The following is a 24,313-nucleotide window of genomic DNA, read 5'->3' as shown; positions in this document are numbered from 1 at the left end:
CTGGTGTTTTTTTTAAAAATAAATTTATTTATTTACTTTTGGCTGCGTTGTGTCTTCATTGCTGCGCACAGGCTTTCCCTAGTTGCGGCGAGTGGGGGCTACTCTTCGTTGCGGTGCGCAGGCTTCTCATTGCGGTGGCTTCTTTTGTTGCGGAGCACGGGCTCTAGGCACGCGGGCTTCAGCAGTTGTGGCTCGCGGGCTCAGTAGTTGTGGTGCACGGGCTTAGTTGCTCCGCGGCATGTGGGATCTTCCCGGACCAGGGCTCGAACCCGTGTCCCCTGCATTGGCAGGCGGATTCTTAACCACTGCGCCACCAGGGAAGTCCCCGTAGTGATTCTTAAATGACGGGGGATTTGATTCTCACCATCCACCACCCTCCACCCTGCCCCCTGCCCAGCGCCTGGTGCGTAGTAGGTGCTCAGTAAGTTTTTCTAGATTTGAATCCTCCATAAGGCTAGGTTCCCTATGTGGTTCTGAGCCTGGGCCACAAGTTGGACTCCTCTGGGGAGCTTTACACTTTACTGGTCACCAGACCCCACACCCAGGGAGTCTAACTTAATAGCCTGGGCGTGGCTTGGTTGTGCCTGAGCGTGGCCTGGGCTTGCAGACTTGAAAACTTCCCAGAGTTCCAAGTGCAGCCCTGGCTGAGATCCACCATGTTGTTGCCTACGATAAAATTCTGAGTGGTCAGAATCACTCTTTCAAATCCCACAGGGAGGCTGGTGTTGGAGACCCACTCACCATCTCTCAGTTTTTCCTCAGTGTTGGGATTGGATAGCCGTTTCCCCACTGAAGAACAGATACACTTGCTGGCTTGCATTTAGGCTCAAGACATGAAATACGTATCTTTGAACCCAAGGATCACACTTGGGTGATGGCACCAGGGTGAGATGCTCACTTTGGGAGGGGCACGTGGGACCTGAAAGCTCATCCACGTACATGGACACACCTGCCCTTTTATCCCTCTCTTCTCCCACCTCCCGTAGTTAATTCCTATTCCTTCTTTAGGTTGCAACTTGATGGTCACTACCTCCAGGAAGCCTTCCCTGACTACCCATAGGGTAGGCAAGTTCCTTTGTTACTTGTTTTCAAAGGATGATGCTCTTTTCAGAGTCCACTTGGCAGTTAGGCGCTCAGGCATGTGAAGTTGGGCTTCATGTCTGGAGCCCCCTTCTGGACTGGAGGCTCGCTGCAGTCCTTCCTTGTATTTCCAGTGCATATCACAGGGGCTAGGTAAACATTGCAATGGATGGTTGAACGACTGAATGAGTGAGTGAATGAATAAATGTAATTCCACATACACAGGTGGTTGAGGGTGCCACAGTTGGGGGGAAGGGTTCTTCCTTTCCACATGGCTTCTATGTAGATGGGGTTTATCCAATTACAATGAGGTATTCGGTCAAACCTGCGGTATGCGGTGAGGCATAGCTGTGTTTCTTAGGTCTATAATTTTCCAATAATTAGACTTTCAGGCACATAGGTCTAGTGGTTTGAATATGATTCAGTTATATCTCTGTTGCTACAGAAACTGCATATGTAAGCCTTCAAAAATCTGCTTTAATCATGATGGCTACTGTGAATTTGTGCTATTTAGGTAACTTGCAATATACTTTCAGGACAATAAAATTACATGGCTGGGTTATTTTTAATTTCATGGGGCAGTGTTTCTCAAGCCTCAATTGTTCCAATGCCACCTTTTTTATTTTTGCCCTGCTTGTATACCACCTCTGTGGTGTCATAAATTTAATATTTTTCTTTAAATCTACTCATTAAAAAATGTAAGTAAAGTTATTCATTAAAAAATCAGTAAATGTAGCTCAGAAGGAAAATTTATATGACCACAGTAAATAGAAAACCAGTTATCACTTTCCTCGAATAGGAGGTAACCATAAAATATCGACGCCCCCCCCCATAAACAATAAAACAATGTTATTAAATGTTAGCTGGATACTGTTGCCTGTGGGCTCTGAGCCTGAAGCCTGCTCTTTCTTTGTTATAGAGGGAAATTGGCAAGTGTTGGAGAAGATGTTGAAGACCTGTTAGCACCAAATGGAGACTTTTTCCTCGGTGTAATTAGAAGGGTTGAAAGAGAATTGGAAAGAATAATTTCCTCATGTTGTGATTCCATATGTATTTTGTGTCTTTTTCATATTATAGGGTATTTTTTTATCATGTAAATTCATTTGTAAGAGCTCATAGCTTGCTCTTATAAAGTCAGTAGCAAGTCTGATGCTTCAGCGTCAAGTTTATTGTAACTGATTTTGTTTTTCTCCAGGTCTTTCTTATGACATTACCAAGGTTGAGATCAGGTGGGTCTTAGGGTCTTTTGTTCTGCCTAAACAGTAAAGTTAAGAACCACTGACAGATATAGGGAACAGACTTGTGGTTGCTAAATCTGGAGAGGGGTTGGAGGAGGGATGGATTGGGAGTTTTGGATTAGCAGATGCAAACTATTATATATAGGATGGATAAACAACAAAGTCCTACTGTATAGCATAGGGAACTACATTCAATATCCTATGACAAACCATAATGGAAAAGAATATGAAAAAGAATATATATATGCATAACTGAATCACTTGCTGTACAGCAGAAATTAACACAACATTGTAAATCAACTATACTTCAATTAAAAAAAGAAAAAAGAAAAAAAAAGAACCACTGATAAATCACAGGTACCTTGGAAGTATAACTGACCAGGGTTGGAACCTTGGTTTTACCATTTGTTTGATCTGTGACCTTGGGCAAAGCACTTCACTTCTCTGGCCTCAATTTTCTTAGCTGTACAATGTGAATAATGGTATCAGCCTCCAAGTGTTGATGTGAAAGCTTATAAAAAAAGTATTGTACGTGAATCCCCCTCTGGAGCAGGAGAGAGGGTCTGTAATTGGTAGTTATGGTTGATCCTATATGCTCCGAGAAAACAGGACAGTGTCTGTCTTACTCACTGGCACAGAACCAGTGCTGGTTGATGCTCAAGAAATATCTTCACGCTTGACCAGGTTCAGGGGTGCAGAGGGTGGGGATGCCATTTGCTCACACTGCCTTCTTTGGAAAGTCTTCTTCAATTAGGTGGATTGAAAAGTGTCACTCAATTTAGAGATTGCCTTTGGGGGCAGAAAGGCCCTTGAGATTCCTGGGGCAGGGGCTGTACTGGGCTGTCCATAGCAAGAGCTTCCAGTTGTTTGTTACATGGATGGTAGAAAGAAAGATGGCAGATGTGAGACCAGAGAATCACAAACCATCAGAACTAGGACCCAGTGGCCTCATTTTAAAGAGGGGGAAACTGAGGCCTGGAGAGAGATGGTGACTTGCTTGACTAAGGTCATCCAGCCTGTTGGAAGCAGAGCAGGAGCTCGAACTCACATCTGTCTCCTGGTGTCCACCCAGTTCAAAGCTCTGTCCCTGACATCCGGTCCAGTCCTTATTTACCTCTTCCAGCTCTTGTCACATAACGATGATCTTGCTTGTCTTTATTCCCAGAACTTTGCAAAGTTTCTGGTCTCATCTCTCCTCTGGAAAGAAGTCCACATTCTCTGCCAGCACCTGCAGAAAGCAAGGGATGCTGGGAGCCTCCATGAGGGCACGTGTTATTCCACTCGGCCCAGCTCTGATCCCAGGGGTGTGAGTATGCTCTCACCAGAGGGAGGGCCAGGCCAAGCATCCCCAGAAAAACATTGCCTGATGTCTTCCCTCCCGGGTGTCATCTGTTGGACTAAAAAAAAATGTTTACTCTTTAATATTATGCAACATCCATTGTGAATATGGAAAAGGAAAAAAGGTGTCAGGAAGTTTTAAAAAATTGCAATTCCACAACCTGGAGATAACCGCTGCTAATATGTTGGCATATTTCCTTCTAGTCTTTTTTCTCTCCAGACCTATGCATTTCTGTTTCCTCCACCCCCTCATGTACTCCCATCCTGTACACACAGCTTTATATCTGCTTTTATCATGGATTTGGAGAAAATAATTTTTTATATTAAAATTAACATGGCCATATTTTGAAGTGGAAGGCAAAATATGCTGGAATTTTGTAACTAAAATATGAAGCTTCTGAGAAAAATGTTCCAGTGGCTTAAGCTCTACCCCAGGCCCTCAGAGCTGTGCATTCATTCTTCTTTACCATTTGATGGGTAGGTCTGAGAACTATCAGTCTGCTATTTCAAGAGAGTGTTTTTATATAATATTCACCAAGCATCATTTACTTAATATATATTTACACATTACATATATATACTTAATCTATACTTATATATATTTATATTATCAATATACAGTTATATGTAATACACTTAATAAATGATATTCATTGTGTAATAATACAAATAAAATAGCTTTGTTGAGATATAATTCACATACAATTCGCCCAAAGTGTTTATTTCACTGGTTTTTAGTATGTTCACAAAACATACTATTTTGGTGCAACTATCACCAGAGGCAATTCTAGAACATGTTCATTACCTCAAAAAGAAACATTGTATGCATTTGCTGTCATTCTCCATTTTCCTCCAACCCCTGACAACCACTAATCTACTTTCTGTCTCTAGATTTGCCTTTTCTTGATATTTCATATCAATGGAATCCTACACTATGTGGCTCTTTGTGTCTGGCGTCTTTCACTCAGCATAATACCTTCAAAGTTCACCCTCACTGTAGCAGTTATCAGTACTTCATTTCCTTTTTACGGTTAAACAATAGTCCATTGTATGGAGAGACCATATTTTGTTTATTCTACTTTTCGGCTATTATGAATAGTGCTGCTATGAACATCTGTGTCTAAGTTTTTGTGTGGACATACATTTTCATTTCTCTTGGGTGTATCCCTAGGAGTGGAATTGCTGGGTTCTATGGTAACTCTGTTTCTCCTTTTTAGAAACTGCTAGACTATTTTCCCAAAGTAGTTGCATCATTTTATGTTCCCATCAGCAGTGTGTGAAGGTTCCTTTTTCTCACATCCTCTGCAACACTTGTTATTACAGTCATCCTAGTGGGTGTGAAGTGGTATTTCACTGTGGTTTTGATTTGCGTTTCCCTAATGACTAATGATACTGAACATCTTTTCATGTGCTTATTAGCCATTTGTATATCTTCTTTGGAGACATGTCTATTTAAATCACTTGCCCATCTTTAATTTGGGTTATTGGGTTATTTGTCTTTTTATATTGAGTTATAAAAGTTCTTTTAATATTCTAGATACAAGTCCCTTACCAGATATGACTTACAAATATTTTCTTCCATTCTGTGGGTTGTCTTCATTTTCTTGATGATATCCTTTGAAGAACAAAAATTTTTTAATTTTTATGAAGTTTCAAGAGTATTTTCAAGACATGACTTTACTTGATTTAATGTTTCATATTAGTATGCTACAATTTGTTTAACTAACACCTGCTGCTGAAGACTTGCATTGTTTTCAGTTTCTTTGCTGTTCTTAATCATGTTAAGCTGTGTGTCTCTGTGAAGAAATCTTTGCCACAATTCTGATGCTCTTCTTAGGACAAAGTCCTGGAAGGGCAACTATTCTGCCTAAGATTGTGAATGCTTTGACGCCTCTTACAAGATTGCTTTCCAAAAAACTCATGGTCCCGTGTACCTTCCTCTGTCCACCACCCATCCCTATAGGGCATACGAGTGCCTAGTCAATGCAGCCTCTGGTACTATTATTTACAAAGGAAGACTTCTTTACCGAATTCACTGAATTTTAAGATGTGTATTTTCTAGCTGGTCTGGAGAAAAAATTTTGGGGTTGATCAGAGGCATGTCTAGGTAGAAGAGATGGCTAATTAGATCCCAGACTGTCTTTTAAGAGATGCAGTTTCATTACTTTTGTGTGCAGACAACTGTCTGGGATGAGAAAGCATCTTCTTTGTAAAGTTCCTTGGGGAGCTGCTTCAGTGCTTGGAGCAGGAAATGGCAGCTCTGAGAACACTTTGCTGGCCGGCAGTGGGTACCCTTTAATGTCACTCGCTGCACATTCTTCTTTGCATCATTAATGTACCTCTCCCTTCCTGGGACAGAAAAAGAATCCATTCAAGTGATTCCCAAATTCCAGATTGGAAAATTGGAAAAATCTGATTATCAGACAGTTTGGCAACCCGTGGTTTGAAACGGTCATTCAGTGAATGATTCATTCAGCAAACATGTCTTGAGCACCTATCATGCACTGGCTACAGTACGAGACAGTAGGGACGGAGCTATGCATCAGATTTGTATTTACAACCATTTCAGGTTCTGGAACTCTTTTGAAAATCTGATGAAAATGTTGGACAACCACCCCCCCCCCAGAAAAACCTGTGCCCACACACATGTGATTTTATGTGTTTATGTCCACCTCAGAGACCACCAATGGATTTCCTAGGGGGGCCATGGATCCCAAGTTCAGAGTTATTGTTATATTCCAGTAAATGAGAAAAAAAAGATGCTATGTCATATTTGTGTTATTATAATTATGTAACACCCTGAAGCTTGACTCCGGATCAAGGATTTCCTTCCTCATACTGCAGGATTTGTAGACTTTGCCATCTGAACATCGGTTCCTAGGCTCTCTGCTGGGGTTGTTTGAGATGCTCCAGCTTTAGCAGAAAGTTTGACAGACATGGTCCCAGCCCTCATGGAGCCTGCAATCTGGGGGAGGAACTTCTGTCCTTACTTGACCTGGGCTACCCTGGGGACATTTGCTGAATCTCAGCAGGGTGTTTGTCCTCTGGCTCTCACTGATGGCATGTCAGGAAGAAACAAGGGTGACAGAACTGAAGAGGGGACATGCAGGTGGCGGTGGTGTCAGGGTGCCTGGATTTCACCAGGTATGATGACCTCCAGTCAAGGCAGGGGCTGCGGGTTGCTGAGTCCTGCCTGGTGTTTTAGATGGACATCAGAGCCCAGTTAGGGTTTTGGGAACCAACACGCCTCAAATAGTGGAAACCAAAACCAATGCGTTACATCTGTGGGCATGAAACAAAGCCAAGGAGCATGGCCACCAAGATCCTCCAGATCTGGGAGGTCCACAAATTACTTTGTGTGCGGTTTTCCATACCACATCACCAAAATCCCGTTAAACCGATGAGAATGGCAGGTTCTCCCATGTGCCTCCAAAGGAGTGAATCCAGTCAGACATAGGAAGACATCTTTCTAGGGTGAATAATTCACAGGTTTCCTTTGTCAAATTCCAAATGAGCTCTTGGGCTCCCCTTTCTTTCACCCCAATATCACACAAAAGGAACACAAAGGGTTCTGAACCAGGGGGCAGCCAGCTGCTTCAGAACAGGCAATAAAGCAGCACAGGGAGAAACCTTAGTAACGAAGCCTCGATGTCTTGGTGCCCTGGAGCAGGACTGTCTGAGAACAGGCAAACCCGGGAAGATAAAGGACGGTGTTGATTTAGACCCGGGCCAGCTCCTCAAATGCTTATGATCCTGTGATTGTGTCCTTCTCACGGGTCACAGGCTTTGAGTAGCCAATGAAAGCCATGGGACCCTCTCTCCATACGTTACTACTGCGAATAACTTGATGAGGGTTTTGGACCATTGGAACCCAACGATGGGTTGCTATGTGATCCCTGGAAAGCAAATCTTAACATGCATCATCCACTGAGGGAGGCAAAATGTATATGTACTGTAATTATTGCTGTTAAAGAAGGTATGAATGATACAAATCAGGCAAACTTTCTCTTAAAGGGCAAGATAGTAAATACTGTAGTCTTTGTGGGCCATTTGGTCTCTGCTGCAACTGCGCAGCCCTGTGTTATAGCATCAGAGCAGCCAGAGATGATCCATAAATGAATGGGTGTGGCTGTGTTCCATTAAATGTTTATTTACAAAAACAGGCAGTGTTTTTATAAATAAACAAAAATAAAATGTTTATTTACATATTTGGCTTATGGGTAATCGTTTTCTGACCCCTGATAATAATAACAGCCAGTGTTTAGGAACACTCACCATAAGCCAAGATCTGAGTATGTTTTATTATAATAATATAATATATTATGGGCTATTATTATCCCTATTTTACAGATGCGAAATTAGTGTTGCAAGTTGCCCAAGGTCACTCGGCTGGTAATTGATGGAGATAGATTCTGATTTTATTGCTTTGTTCCTAAGAGATGGTCACAAAAAGTGTTATGAAGGATAGGAGGTAGGAGATGATGATGATATTGATGATAATAATAATAAACATTTATTGAGAGTCTGCTATGTGCCAGGTGCTATGCTAAGTACCTTATTTGGGTTAACATAAGTCAGCCCCACCACAACTCACTGTCACTATTATTACCCGTGAGAGGGAGCTGAGGCACAGAGAGGTTAAGCCACTTGCCTTAGGTCACACAGCTCATCAGTGGTAGGGCAGGATTCAAACTCACACTGTGCTCTCAACCCCCTTCAGTTGCTGTCTCAAAGTCCTTAGGCTACGGTGTTATCCCCTCTCTCATCTGAGAGGACGTGGGCTCTGACCAATTATAAGGCAGCCCTGAGTCAAGATTCTGGGCCCACCGCTTGCCTGTTGTTACCCCTTTAGTTCTTGGATCAGAGGGTGGTCCTAGGAGAGGGTCCTGTGTAGCTGGGGTTTCCCAACTGGCCAGGAAGTATTCTGATATTTATAGAACCAGCTCAAGTCGTCCAGCTGTGCTCCTACAAGGTGGGCTGTTCTGAGGAAGCATTCCTAGGTGGGAGTATGTGGATGAACACAGGGAGGGAAGCCCGGGTGGTGACCAGGAATGTCAGGGGCATCTGGGTGCCTGGAGGACATGCCAGTTGAAGGGGACCTGAGGCCTGGGGCTCCTGAGCGTCAGCAGGACCCCCAGCCCTCCCTCAGAGGCAGCAGACTGAGTTCTGGGCTTGCCTCTGCTCAGAGGCCCCAGCAGGAAAATAAACTTTCTGTACTAAGAGGAGGAGGGAACAGCTCACTTTTTAAAAATAGGAGAGGCAGCCCTGTTGCTATGACGAATTTCTCGTGTTGCTCCATGTTTTTAAATTAAAAAAAATTTTTTTTATGACCCACATAAAAAGGTACATACAGCCTCTTTGTAAAAATACATGGAAAAATCTTCATCTTATGCCCAATTTGAGTGAGACTCAAGGGACTATGGACCAAGAGAGCTTGTTTTAAGGCCTTTGAAGGTTCCGGGACCTCTGACGTTATGGGGACCGCACCCCACACCATGGCAAACCTCAAAATGTCCCTACGGATCCCATTACACATACGCATTTTTGACAAAAGTATCTGAAAAGGTGTTAAAGTAATTCATATATATGGGGTTTATGAAGAATAAATTATTTTTCGTGTCCTTGTGATTGGTGCTTTTCTATTTCTAAACACAAATGCCGTTGGATAGCAGTTGACTCACTAACATGTTGTAGACATTTAATCAGACATTTATTAATTTTGAGTTTGCAGTTGCCTTTTGGTGTTCTGGGGTCGATTTGTTTGTGAGTTCAGGTTTCAAATATCGCTGTAGGCCCTTGACAGGTTTGTAGATCTCAAGGTTCTGGGCCTCTAATGCGGGATCATGGAGGTAGAGGCCAGAAGCAACTCCTTGGGTCTCAGTTTTCCCATAAGCAAAATGGGAGTGGTTCAGGAAAAGATGTGCACAGAGAGAGAGAGGGAGGGAGAGAAAGATAAAGCAAATGGGGCAAAATATAAATAATTGGAGAATCTGCGTGAAGGTATAAGGGAGTTCCTTGCACTACTGTTGCTACTTTTCTGCAAGTTTAAAAGGATATCAGAATGATGGCACATATCTGGAAAAGACACAAACTCTAGTCCGAAAAGATACATGCGCCCCAATGTTCACTGCAGCACTATTTACAGTAGCCAAGACATGGAAGCAACCTAAATGTCCCTTGATAGATGAATGCATAACGAAGATGTGGTATACACAATGGAATATTATTCAGCCATAAAAAAGAATGAAATAATGCCATTTGCAGCAACATGGATGGACCTAGAGATTATCACACTAAGTGAAGTAAGTCAAAGATAAATATCATACCATATCACTTATACATGGCATCTAAAAAGATACAAATGAACTTATTTATAAAACAGAAATAGACTCATAGACATAGAAAACAAATGTATGGTTACCAAAGGGGAAAGGGCAGGTAGGGATAAATTAGGAGTTTGGGATTAACAGGAACAAACAACTATATATAAAATAGATAAATAACAAGGACCTACTGTATAGCACAGGGAACTATATTCAATATCTTGTAATAACCTATAATGGAAAAGAATCTGAAAAAGAATATATATATATGTATAACTGAATCACTTTGCTATATACCTGAAACTAACACATTCTAAATCAACTACACTTCAGTTTGAAAAATGAAACGACATTATATCAAGATGAAAAATGAAGACATCCCCCCACCCAAGGTGGGAGGGGGCAGGGTCAATGGATTAAATGGAAGTTTGGGGCTGTGCTCAGATGGAGCCTGGGGACAACCAGGGAATTGAGGGGTGTGGCTCCCTGTCCCCTGACCCCTCTAGCCAAGCACGTCCATTTTCATGTGCCTTATATTTTGGGGATCCAGATTCTTCTGGAAGAAGAGGGTTCTCTAAAGAAAAAGCCAGATACCAGTGGCCGTGGAAGTGCTTGAGGACGGAGGCAGGTCTAAGGACATGAAGGATCTTGTCCAGCCATCTTGGAGGCCTTGGGTTTTCCTAACAGTGAAGGGAAAAGAGGCCAAGTCACTGGCTGTAGATTGTGGGTGAGGCAGAAGAAGGAGGTGGGCAATGGGAGGAGAAACACATGGAGGAAGAAGTGGCGGAAGACGATGGTGAGTTTGAGTCTTTACCAGCCAGGGCTCAGTACATGCCAGGTGCTAATCTAGGTCCTTTACAAGCACTAACCCCTTTGATTCTCAGAATATCCTGCCAGGCAGGCACTGTTACCATCCCTATGTAACAGAGGAGGAAACTGAGGCTCAGAGAGGTGAAGTCACTTCCTCAAGATCACACAGCCAGGCAGTGGCAGACCCAGTGTGACTTTACTTCTTTCCTGTTAAGAACACAGCAAGAGGGACTTCCCTGGTGGCGCAGTGGTTAAGAATCTGCCTGCCAATGCAGGGGACACGGGTTCGAGCCCTGGTCCTGGAAGATCCCACATGCCGCGGAGCAACTGGGCCCGTGAGCCACAGCTACTGAGCCTGCGCGTCTGGAGCCTGTGCTCCGCAACAAGAGAGGCCATGATAGTGAGAGGCCCGCGCACCGCGATGAGGAGTGGCCCCCGCTTGCCGCAACTAGAGAAAGCCCTCGCACAGAAACGAAGACCCAACACAGCCAAAAATAAATAAATAAATAAATTAATTAATTAATTAAAAAAAAAAAAAAAAAAAGAAGCCACCACAATGAGAAGCCCACACACCACAACAAAGAGTAGCCCCCGCTCGCCGCAACTAGAGAAAGCCCGGGCAGCAACGAAGACCCAACACAGCCAAAAAATAAATAAATGTTCCTTTAAAAAAAAAAAAAAAGAACACAGCAAGAACAGGGACTTTGGTGAATGACGCAAGGCCAGAGCAAGGAGGGAGGATGGGGGGAAATGGGCTTCCAGAAATAACCCACAGAGTTATGGCAACACTATATATTAAGTACTTGCTCTGAGCCCCATGCCGTATACATGACATGTATCATCTCGGAGAATTCTCCCAACCAGCCCTATGAGGTGGAGATTATGTTCTCCATTTTACAGAAAGGACAAGGGAAGCCCAGAGAGGGCAAGTGCCTTACCCAAGGTCACACAGCAAGAAAGTAGCAGAGATGGGATTCAAACCCAGATCTTTCTGACCTCAAAAGGCTGTGTTCCTACAACATTGTACATCAACTATACTTCAATTAAAAAAAATAAATAAAAGGCTGTGTTCCTGAACACTAGGCTGAACTGCCCTAATACGCAGTGGCTTTGGTGTATCTGATCCATTTCTAGTAGCTCACATAACAGCTGGCCTTGGGGAGGGATGGGCAGGCATGGGGGCTACCTCAATCCATCAAACATTTCCAGTAAGAGTCAGGTCTAGTGTCAGGAACTGGAGCGACAGAAGTCCAGAGGCTGAGACAGGTGTGCACATGGCAGAATGAAAAAGCAGTGTGATTTGAGAAAGGATGGATGTGTTGGCCAAGTACAGACCCACCTGGCAGAAGGAGTAATCAACTTTCCTAGGTAGGTGGGACGAGAAGGGACAATCCTGGAAGGCTGACTGAAGGAAAAGACAATTGAGCTAGGTTTTGAAAGATGACCAGGTTACCACGTGGCTGGGCACAGGGCGGTGAGAGAGAGCATTACTGGCAGAAGGGGCAGCTCAGGCAAAGGTGCCAGGATTTGAAACTGCACGATGGGGTCAGAGTAGAAGGAGGGGAAGAGGTGGGCCATGTGGCTGGGGAGACGGGCAGAGGCAAGGTAATAGAAAACCTGTGTGTGTGTGTGTGTGTGTGTGTGTGTGTGTGTGTGTGTGTGTGTGTGTGTGTGTGTGTGCACGCGCCATGTGTAGCAGAGGTGAGAGGGTTCTCTGGGAACTGGGAAGCTTGCCTGCTCAGGACTTGCTGTGTGGCTCTGAGCAGCTGCTAGCCCTCTCTGGGCCTCTGTTCTACCCCCTGGAAAATGGAAGCTTTCCCAGAATCAAGCTACATGCTGTCAGGCACCACCTGAGAGCTGGGGAACTGCAGGCAAGGGGGTTCCAAGCTTCTCCCATCCCCATCCTGGAGAAATGGGCTGGAACAACCTTGCCGGCCCTCCCAGCCCTCCCAGGCATCCGGGGTGGTCCCCCCTCTCCACTGCCAGAGGAAAACTGTCTCTTCCAGCAGGAGGAGCTGGGCGGGTGGGATCTCCATGGCTCACGGGGGAGCGATGGGCCTTATCGACCCCTCACCAGGACAGTCCCCTCCCCTGGTCTCAGAGTTGAGGCTTCCTCATTCCTTATCCCACCCAGGCCCCGCTTAGCGCTGTTAACCCTTCCCAGCTCGGATGAAAGCCCAGGGCCTGGATGCTTGCTGAGTGGACAGAAACCTGGGCTGCTAGCATCCTCCCATCTCTTCCTCCTTTTCAGCCCTCCCAATTCAACATCTCACCTCAGACAATCTCCGACAGCTCGAGGGACCCGCCTTCACCCAAGAAGAATTAACTCTCGCTGTTACTTGAACCCAAATCAAGTTTGCAATACAATTTTTGGCTGAGGGTGTGACAAGTGTCTAGTGATGCTTGGCCCAGTGCTCAACTCTCCTGTCTTGATAACTCTGCAGCCCTCTCAGTGGTTAAGAACCAGAACTTGGCTGTCAGGAAAAACTCTGGGTCCTCAGCCCAGCTGGCCTGGGAGGTTGCTGACTGGTCATCCATCTCTTCATTCATTTAACAAATCCTTATTGAGAAGGGACTACATGCCTAGCACCAGTCTCTGCCCCCATGGAGTTTACCTGTGGAGGGGGAGATGGGTGGTATATTCCCAGCACAAATGATCATCACATTATGACTGAGGTTGGTACTGCTGTGGAGGTCAGGATGCTACAAGAATGGACAACAGGGGTGCTGACCTGTCTCAGGGGGTCTGGAGAAAGTGACGTTTCAATTGACATCTGAAGGTTTGGCTCCTCAAACTCTTTTCAGCTTTGCCATCCCTTTGTTTTCTCCTTCTTGGGAGATGAGGCTGGCAGGAGCCCAGTTATGGGGGATTTTGATCAACCAGATTAAAGACATTGTACTGGGGAGCCATGGAATGTTGTTGAGCAGTGGAGGGACACTGAATGAAATGGAGCGTCAGGAAGGTGGCTCTAGCAGCATCCCAGGGGAGATTAGAGGGCCTGTATTTGGGAATGTAGGCCTCTTAAGGCCCAACAGAAGGGGGAAAATCCAACATTTATTGAGTGCTGTGTGCCGGACTCTGTTCTAAGCATGTGGTATGTATCAACTGATTTCATTTTCCCTACAGTCTGAGGTTGGTTCTTTATTACTCTCGTGTGCAGAGTAGAAAGCTGACATTCAGAGAGGTTAGGAATTGCACAAGGCCACACAGCTAGCAAGTGGAGCAGGGACTCAAGCCCAGACCTGCCTGCCACCTAGGGCAGTGTTCTGGTCTTCTCTGGAACAGCCCTTGTATTCATTTCCTATTGCCACTTTACAAATTACAACAAATTTAGGGGTTTAAAACAGTACATATTCTCCCACAGTTCTGGAGGTCAGAAGTTCAAAATGAGTATTAAGGGGTTAGAATCAGGATGTTGGCAGGGCTGGTTCCTCCTGGAGGCTCCAGGGTAGAATCCATTCCTTGTCTCTTCCAGCACAGAGGCTGCCTGCATTCCTTGGCTTGTGATCTCAGATCTCTGCTTCCTTCATCACCCTACTGCCTTCTCCTCCCTTTTATCTCCTGCCTTCCTCTTCTGAGGCCCCTTGGATTATACTGGGCCCACCTGGATAATCCAGAATAATCCTCCCATCTCCAGATTCACAACTTAATCACATCTGTAATTTAATCTCACGAGCACTGAAGGAACCAGAGAGGATAAATGACTTGCCCAAGGCCACACAGCCCAAGGCTGAAATGGAGTTCTCATTTGGTGTGGCTTGTTCATGCCTTAAAGAAAGTCCAAAATAGGCACAGTTTGGTTTTATAGAGAATCCTGCATGTCACAGAAAGCATCTTTGAAGGCTCCCTTTGGTTTGAGAGCCTCTCTGGTGAATCTGCTTTAGCAACTGATGATCAGGAAGATAGAGGAATCATTTAGCTTTAACTAGGATATTAGGGATCCATGAACAGTAAAGATCAATCAGAAACAAATACCAAGGAGTGTGGGAATTGAGATACAAATTAGATATACACTAGGATCTGCCAATTCCTGGAACAAATGGGGCAGAGCTGGAACCAGCCCCTGAGCCTTCTGGTCCAATGGGATGGACTTTTGTTGGAGGACAGAGTGGGATGAGAAAGCCAATACGGCCTCACCCCACTCCCGTCCAGGGCAGGCATTGTTAATCAATCACTGTGCTCTTCCCAGCCAGGCCTGGATGTGGCCTCAGATTCCCTTAAACAGAGAGCTCCAGGATTCCAGAACCAACCAACTGGAGTTGGGCATCAAGATGAAGCCTGGTCTGACAAAACTATAGTTCAAAAAGATACATGCACCCCTATGTTCATAGCAGCACTATTCACAATAGCCAAGGCATAGAAACAACCTAAATGTCCATTGACAGATGAATGGATAAAGAAGATGTGGTGTATATATACAAGGGAATAGTACTCAGCCATAAAAAAGAATGAAATAATGCCATTTGCAGCAACATGGATGGACCTAGAGATTAAAGTGAAGTAAGTCAGAAAGAGAAAGACAAATACCATATGATATCACTTATATGTCGAATCTAAAATATGACACAAATGAACTTATCTATGAAACAGAAACAGACTCACAGACATAGGGAACAGACTTGTGGGTTGTTCAGAGGCGGCTGGGGGCGGGAAGTATTGGGAGTTTGGGATTAGCAGATACAAACTATTATATATAGAATGGATAAACAACAAGGTCCCACTGTATAGCACAGGGAACTATATTCAATATCCTGTGATAAACCGTAATGGAAAAGAATATGAAAAAGAATGCATATGTATGTATAACTGAATCACTTAGCTGTACAGCATAAATTAACACAATATTGTAAATCAACTATACTTCAATAAAATAAATTAAAAAAAAAAAAAAGAATGAAGCCTGATTGGCCACCTTGGAATGACACAGTTTCTATGGGAATAAACAGAGGCGTCTTTGCAGGCCTTGAAGAGCTCCACGTCTCTCTCAGGCCCCAGTATTCCTATATCAGGCCTTAGATTTCAGAATCCTATTTAAAAATAAAAAAACACAAAAAGTGAAAAAACTCACCGAAAGGCTTTTCACTCCAAGAAGAAAAAGCCAAACTTCCCCGCCATGTTCAGAATGGTGGCCCAAGACTGTGGCTTCTGATTGGCCGGAGCAGCGCGACTCCGCCTGTTCCTCGCCGGGCCGGGTGGGGCTGTGAGCTCCGACCTCCACCTCTGGCCTCCGGCCTCCGAGGCCCGGCTGGCTGGGAGCCCAGCGTCGTCCCTCAGCCTGGCGTGGCTCCCAGCTGATAACACTTGAGCCTCATTATTATAGCCTTGGGTTGGCTCGGGAGGCGAGAGGCCTCCTGGGGGCCTGCAGTAGCCCGCACTCCAGGAAGGAGGAAAAGGCAATTTCCATAAATCCATCCAGAGGCCGGATTCTCCCAGCTCCTCTTTCAGGATCTCCCCTCCCCCACCCCCAGTGTGCTCCATCTTCCTGGAAGGCTGCTTCCTCCTTCTCCTTCTCCCCTCCATCCTCTACTTCCTCCCCCTTCCTCCTCCGCGCCCCCCTCCCCGTCCCCTGCTCCTTCATCCAGAGCAGATGAGGAAACTGAGGCTCAGCGAGGTGAAAGGACTTGCCCACACAGCTAACAGTGGTGGAGACAGGGATTCAATCAAATCGGGTCTGTCTGATCCCAAGGTCTCCGTTCTTAACTACGATTCTGTGGATTGAGAAGGTGACCTGTCCTGGGATCCAGAATGTGTTCTTAATGGAAATGTCTGTATCAGTGGTTTTTAAACTTGAGCCAGCATCAGAATCCCTTGGTGGCTTGTTAAGAGCCTGCATTTCTAACAAGCTGCCAGGCAAGGCTGCTGCTGCTGGTCCAGAATCCATGCTTTGAGTACCACTGGTCTGTATTAGTGACAAACCTTTAGATGGTGATGTATAGGATCCCCCTTGCACGGTGGAAATGTCCTCTCCTTTGGACCAGGAGACTTGCGGCTGCTGCTCTACTGCTAACTGTTGGGTGACCTTGGGTGAGTCCCTTGCCTTCTCTGGATCCAATGTTCCCATCTGTACAGTAAGGATTTGCATGGGCAAACCTGGCAGAGTGGGGAGGAGAGGAGTTTGGAGTCAGACTGGGTCTGACTTCCGACCCTAGGAAGCTGTGTGACTTTGGGCAAGTGACTTAACCTCTCTGTGCTTCCAGTTATTATCTCTGAAATGAAAGCATTAAACCAGATAGTTTCTAAGTGTAAATCTCACTGAATTAAGGGTTGAGGATGGTGGGGAGAGAAGATGAGGTTTTCGGGCTGGTCATATGGTGAAGGACATGTTTCCCCACTTGCCAAACTTCTGGAGGCCCAAGAAGAGCGGATGTCCCTTCTTCCCACTCCCTCCCTCCTTTCCTTCCTCCCCCTTCCTTCTTTCTTTTTTCCCTCCCTCCCCTCCCTTCCTTCCTTTTTTCCTTTCCTTCTTTCCTATGCCCCCTCCTTCCCTTTTTCTCTGTTACCTTTTCCCATCCCCTCCCCCACCCCTCCCCTTCTCTTTTACTTTTTTCACAGGTTATTTTCAGCAGCCCCAGCTTTGGAATCAGACAGACCTGGGTTTAGTCATGGCTCTGTTGGCATGATCTGGGCGCCCTTGGCAAAATGACTTTTCCTCCGTGGCCCCAGAATCCTCATCTGTAAAATGGGCAAGTGTCACCTCCTGCAGCGTTGTTGGTTCACTACTTACTCCACGGAAAGCACCTGGCACAGGGCAATGCACACAGTGGGCCCTTCTGTTAGTTCTTTAGTTTGGGGGCTAAAGGCGGGGCTCTGGAGCCAGATGGCCTGGTTGGAATCCCAGCTTTGACACCTACTAGCTGTGTGGCCTTGGGCAAGCGACTTAACCTTTCTGTGTCCCAATTTTCTCATCGCAAAATGGGGGCAGAAATAGTGCCTGCTTCCTTCCTTCATAAGGATTAAGTACCAAGCTTCTAGCACACTGCCTGGCTGTCAGCTATTTAGATTATTCACTGATGATGGTGATGTTGCCAGGCACCGTGCTTAGCGCTGGGGATAGAGCAGGGGACAAAACACAGACCCTTCCCCAAGGAGTTCCTAGTGCAAGGGAAAGAGACACCCTAACAAGCTGGGACAACACTGCATCAGAGCTGTGATAGGGGGAGCCCAGAGCAGTCCCCCAAGGGGCAGGGAAGTCTTACCTGGGAGGTGGCCCCAAGCTGAGACATCAAGAGAGAGTGGGCGACTCTTTGAATAATAAACATGTTCGTAGCAAATTTGTATAATAAAGTAATTGGACAAGTGTGCAATGGTGTGCTCACTATAGTCGAAAAGTTGAAAGTAACCTAATCATCCACCCTCAAAGTATTGTATTGATTAAATAAACTATGGTGCATTGAGTAAATGAAATAATTAGCAACTTTTAAAATATGGTAAGGGGGCTTCCCTGGTGGCGCAGTGGTTGAGAATCTGCCTGCCAATGCAGGGGACACGGGTTCGAGCCCTGGTCTGGGAAGATGCCACATGCCGCGGAGCGACTAGGCCCGTGAGCCACAATTACTGAGCCTGCGCATCTGGAGCCTGTGCTCCGCAACAAGAGAGGCCGCGATAATGAGAGGCCCGCGCACCGCGATGAAGAGTGGCCCCCACTTGCCGCAACTAGAGAAAGCCCTCGCACAGAAACGAAGACCCAATACAGCCATAAATAAATAAATAAATAAATAAAAATTAAAAAAAAATTATATGGTAAGGTATATATATACACACATATATTTTATATATATAATCATTGAATGCAAAAGCAGGTTACAATATGGTACACAGAGCATGACTGAGCCATTTTATGTTTATATATAAAATATATATGTGCATGTGTTCATACCAACATGTTAATGATCTTTATCTCTGGGGAGCTGGGTTTAGGATGAAAACCGAATTTATATTTAAACAACACAAGTTCTGAACATAGTTAAAGGTTTGATGTAGTTTGTTAGCTTTCTAGAAGTGGTACATGAATGTATGTATATTCCAATGATGGATAAGATTTTTGCTTCCCTGTAACATTTACTAAAATCAAATATTACAGAACATTTTAATCTTTGTTCATTTGATACTTAAAAAAAAAAAACACATTGCTATTTTAATTTAACACCTCACCCCCCCAAAAAAGGAAGCAGGAGGTCATCAGGCCACGAATAGGGGCAGGAAGCAGGAAGGGCATCCAGGTGGAAGGAACAGCACGCACAAACGCCTGGGGTGAGGAGGTGACCCAAAGTGGTGGGATATCCGGCAGCTAGTCTCGCTTGTACGTAGTCTGTCTGGAGCTCCGGAGGCCCTTGCTGGGAGCAAACGTGCTTCCCACAGCTGCCCGGGGCCCACATGTGCTCCTGGTTTGTGCTCAGACGGTGGGCACAGCTCCCAGCTCCCAGAGAGGCGGGTCGTCCCCAGCAGGCCTTGCCGCCAGCCACCACCCACGACAGGCAGGCTCCCCTGACAGCCCCGCTCCACGCAGCTGGCCGCCCCCGCCCTCTGGTCAGCCCGGTTTCCTGCCCCTCCCTCTCTCCTCCCTCCAGCTGTTTCTCTGGCAGAGGTCTGTCCCATTCAGGACAGCAGCCCTGGTGAGCAAAGAGCGCAGGACAGACCGGGGTCTCCCTGGGAGCCTCCAGGGGAATGAGAATGTTCTAGGGGGGCTGAACTCTGGGCTATTTGAGGGGCCCTTGAATGAATGGATGAACCGCTTTCTGGGCAAACGGCCACAGCCAAAGGACAGTGCGATTTCAAGAAAGAAGTCGGGGAACACGGGTCTTCTGCACAACCTCGAGTGGCCTGAAGTCACGGAACCCTTGGGAAGACCTGGGCGGAGACCAGCCACAAGGTATCACGCTCGGCTCTGACATCACCCAGAGGCGCCAGGAAAGGGGAAATGGTAATAGAGAGAGAAGTTCTTTGGTTCTTTGTAAAATGTAATTTTTGTCAAAATGGAAATAGCTTTATTATGATTTTCTGATTTCCAAAGTAATGCATGCTAATTGTAAAAAAACAGCGAGGTCACCATAGTTATAAAAGCAGTAAGCTCAGTGCTTCCCTTCGGTTAATGCTCGGCAACAACCCTACGAGGGAGATGCTTTCATTGTCCACATCTTATAGGTGAAGAAACTGAGAGTCAGATTGGGGGATGCAGGGCTGGGTGCTGAGATCCAAATGATATGAGAGTCTGCATAGCCCACCTTCTTAGCTGCTGGACTGTCCTACCACTCAGCTATGGAGAGGAAAGAAGGGGTTCCTAACCCAGAGGTGAACCTTCAGGTGCCTCTCTGTAGCACTCTCACTCACCCTCTCACTACTTGACCTATGATGTTTGTTGAGTGCCTACAATGTACCAGACACATAGGAGTATCTAAATGTGGACACACACATGCTTTTCCAACATCTTGTTTGGTACCTTACCTTGTCCTTAACCACGGATCACGAACCTGCATCTGTATTTTCTATGTTCCTCCAATGTACATTTTAATGGCTGCACAGAGAGGGTGACTTGGGACTTATTAATCATTCCTCCATGTGGTTGCTTCCTTCTTCTTCCTCTTTTTTTTTTTTTTTTTTTCATTATTATAAACAGCACTGCAAAGGCTGCTCCTAGTACATCATCTTTGCGTGTTTGGGCCTATGGATACCTTTCCTAAGGTGAAATTGCTGGCTCAAATGTTCGCATGTTTTTAAGTCTTTTGAGGCTATTGCCCTGGAAGGTTGTGCCGGCTTGCACTCCCCTCGCACAGTATTGGGGTGTGATATTCTCACAGCCTCACACACACTTGTTGCTACCCATCTCCTAAAACTTCCCTGATGGGAAAGGTGAGAATAACATCTGGCTGCTTGACTTTGCATTCCTTCATTCATGCTGAATAACCTTTATAATCTTATTGTTCATTTTATGACTATCCTGTTCAAGTCTATTCCCATTTGTTCCTTGCTGGCATGTTTGTCTCCTTTCTTATTGATATTTAAGAGTTCTTTGTATATGAAGGATATGAACCCTTTGCCAGTGGTATCTGTTGAAAATATTCCAGTCCCCTCTCTGCTTTCAAATTAGCACAATTTAAATGGGTGAGCCATTTGGACCAGCGTTTGGCAAAGTTATGAGCAAATAGCACATCATTATACTCAAGTAACTGTTACTTGATGTCAGTCTGATCATTCAGACCTATGTGGTTCAGAGAGGCCAGCGAGCAAGTGGCTGAGCCTTGGGTCTACCTTCTCTCTCTATGCAAGGGCCCAGCCCCCAGTTTCCTTTTTGTCATCCCTGACCTCCTTTTCAAGACCAATCTTCCCTGTAGTTCTTGCTGTCGAATTACACTGAGTCGAATTAGACCCAGGACTTCTCAAAGGGCAATCCTGGGACCACGAGCATCAGTTTTTTGAGTCAGAATCTCTGAGGATGGGGTATAGGAGTCTGCATTTTGAACCAGCACCCCCAGTGATTTTGACACACCCTAAAATTTGAGAACCACTGAGCTAAGTGTCTTTTCTTTTTGCCCTTTGTCCAAGTTTCTGGGTTCTTTGTTGCACACTGAGGCTTCCTTTTTTCCTTTCTAAGCAAATATCTATGCCCTTCTGCGAGTCTACACGCCCTGTGTCAGCAGCTGAGGCCAGGAGACAATGGTGGAGAAGAAGGAAAACTTGGTCTTGTGCCACAGAAAGTCAGACCACATCATCCAGCATTCGGGCTTTGACGTTAGTTTAAGCCACAGAGCCCTTTCTTCTGATGAAAATATATGGAGAAGTGCAATTTGAAGACAGATAAAAGTGATGTTTTTCTAGTAGAAACAGAAGTGGAGGACTCCAGATGGCAGCTCACTGAACCTCACTCTCACTGCCGAAGGGCCTCTCGGAATCCTCATGGCTCTCGGGGGCAGGTTGAAAACTGCAAAATCTACTCCAAATTGTTAAGACACCAAAGTTCTTAACCACTGCTGAATTTGCTGTGTGACCTTAGGCAAGGTACTCTCATTCTCTGGCCCTAATCGTCTCATTTGTAAATAAGGAGGTTGAATGTTGTATTAGGGTAGTAGCTGCAGTAACAAATAGACCCAAGCGTGTATAATGGCTCAAACAAAACAGATGTTTGTTATAAGGCAGGTACTTGTGAGTGGAGGGTTGTCCTCTTCCACACAGTGATTCAGTGAGCCATCTCACATTCCAACTATCCCTTGGACATCATCACCGAGGAAAGAAAGCATGGAGGGGGCATGTTTGCTTCTTAACTGTTTTCTGCCACACATGAGAACTAGTCATGTGACCAATCTAGTTGCAAAGGAGGCTGTGAAATGTAGCTCTTGGCAAGGGTGGCTCTTTCCCATCTATGGCTGTGTACTGTGGAAGGGAGAACGAATTTTTGTGGACAGCTAGCTGTCTCTGCCACAAACACGGTGACCTTTGGGTCTCTTCCAGTCTCTGATTCTAAATTCTAAATTTTCATTAGTTAATCTTAAAGTTAACATGGTGATGTTGGACCCACAAATACTTTCCTATCCTCAAAATAATCCCCATCAAATAGACTGAGTAAATTCCCACATTCCAGGTTCCTAAACATGGATTTCCTTGAAACCTAGGCAACTGCCATTCTCTTTCCCTCCTGGAAAAAGGAAACAAAAATAACAATGTTGTTGAGCGAATCACATTTACGAACCAAAGGTTTTTGTATCCACTCTCTCATTGAATCTCCCTACAACACTACATGGAAAGGCTTCATGATTAGCATTCCCTTTTTATAAAGGAAGAAAATGAGGCTCAGAGAGGTAAAGGGACTTGCCCAAAGTCACACAGCTCATAAGCAAAAGAACTGGGATTTGAACTCAGAAAATCCACCTTCTGTCCTAGGGTCCTACTGCACATTGGAGTGCATGTGTGCAAGGATGCGTGTGTATGTGTGTGTCAGTGCGTGTATGGGGTTAGGGTAGCGGTTTTCCTTGGGCTGTATTTCCCCAGGGCGGGGTATAAGGAAGTGGAAGTGAAGGAATCATTGTCCAAGTCCCCAGAATGGGCCAAGCTTGCTGTTTAGAAGGCAGCCGGGTCGTTGTCTTGGGCCGAGGAAGCCCACTGTGACTAAGTATTATAGTCACTGGCCAGAAAAAAGAGAAGGGGGTGGCGTGTGAGGACACAGCTGAGGTTGTGTGTGGGTCCTGGATGCCACCGAGGCCTTGACTGGGCCGGGCATGTAGTAGGTGCTTGTGGATGATTTCCTGTGTGAATAAACCCACAGAGGAGTGAAAGCTGTACCTGTGCAAGAACCTAAGATGGGTCAGCCCAGTCCCTGTTTTTAAGGCCTTTGGGGGAGGGGAGGCAAACTTGTCACATAGACTTTTATTCAGTCACTCAACAAACATTTATTACCACCTGCTCTGTGTCTGGCACTCCACAAGGCAGGGTGATGGAAAAGACAGGATTCCTGCCCTCGTGGGACTGTGGAGGGGCTGTGAGGGTAGTTACATTGGCCCCCGTATTAGATCTGAGGAAAGGGAGGCCCTGATTGGTTGAGCGACATTCCCAAGGTCAGTTGGTAGGATTAAGACCCGGGGCTCTGGTTCCCAGGTCAGGACTCCTTATGTGCCCCTGGCTGAGGGTGAGGCCCTAGCCTTGGGCCTGGGATGCAGGGTTGGCTTCTGGCTCCCAGGACGTGCTGTTTTCAGGCAAAATTAGGACACCAGTTAATTTACAATACTTCTCTTTTGGAACCTCTATGTTTTTGCAGCGTTGGGCACAAGCATGATAGAGGAAGAGTAGAATTTCTTGCCCTGCTGGATGGAAGCCAGAGGCCATGTTAATTCTACACGGTGCTGTCAAAGAAAGAAACATTAATGTCAGGCTGGCATCGGCTGACAGCGTGACATGGCATGAACTCCACAGCCACCTGCTCTAGGGTTCAGACCCCGTCTCTGCCCTTTAACCTCCTTCCTCCTCCGAGTCCTCATCTCTAAGGGGGGGGATACTCTCAGGGTCTACTACTTCACAGGGTTGTTGGGGGTTAAATGAGTTAATATACATTAAAATATACACGAGCACAGCACATGGCCAGCTCAACGAAGGCGCTTCTATTTTTATTGCCGGGGAAGTGGGCACTGATATTCACGTTTGTACGCAGGGGCTGATGTGGGCATCTTGTGCCCTGTGACCTCGGGTTCCCAGGATAGAAAAGGTCATTTCGGTCAGTCTCCTGGCTTCATGGCTTGCCCCATGGGGGAGTCCTGGGCTCCGTGGGCAGTGGGGGGTGTCCCACCCACCATAGACACTCTGGCAACCTTGGAAGTATCAGCAGCTGACTCAGCAGAAGGGTCAGCTGCTGTCCAGGCAGAATGTCAGAATCGGTTCTGCTTTCTTGGGATACGTGACTTGGGTCCTCTGATCTTGGCCCTGGGATCCCGCTGAGAGCAGCTCTTGTGCAAGGACGCGGGTTGGGTGGGTGGCGGGGCGACTGGTGCAAGAAACAGTGGCTAGCGAGCTCAGTTTTTCCTCCTGGAGCTCAGGGGTCAGAG

General features: G+C 45.8%; 1 protein-coding gene across 2 annotated transcripts in view; it reads left to right on the top strand.

The window, feature by feature from the left end:
• The first annotated feature begins 19,399 nt into the window (after positions 1 to 19,399).
• Positions 19,400 to 24,313, top strand: part of CMKLR1 (chemerin chemokine-like receptor 1) — a 39,724-nt gene continuing 34,810 nt past the window's right edge. Inside the window, exon 1 of one of the 2 annotated variants that reach the window (XM_061169453.1) lies at positions 19,400 to 19,659. The gene's annotated coding sequence lies outside the window, so the exon portion shown is untranslated. Of the gene's footprint in view, positions 19,660 to 19,696; positions 19,711 to 24,313 lie in introns of those variants that run through there. The other variant, XM_061169452.1, reaches the window with a different exon arrangement.

Source organism: Eubalaena glacialis, chromosome 15 (assembly GCF_028564815.1).
Source record: "Eubalaena glacialis isolate mEubGla1 chromosome 15, mEubGla1.1.hap2.+ XY, whole genome shotgun sequence".
Lineage (NCBI taxonomy): Eukaryota > Metazoa > Chordata > Mammalia > Artiodactyla > Balaenidae > Eubalaena > Eubalaena glacialis.
This window is presented reverse-complemented; position numbering and strand designations above follow the sequence as displayed.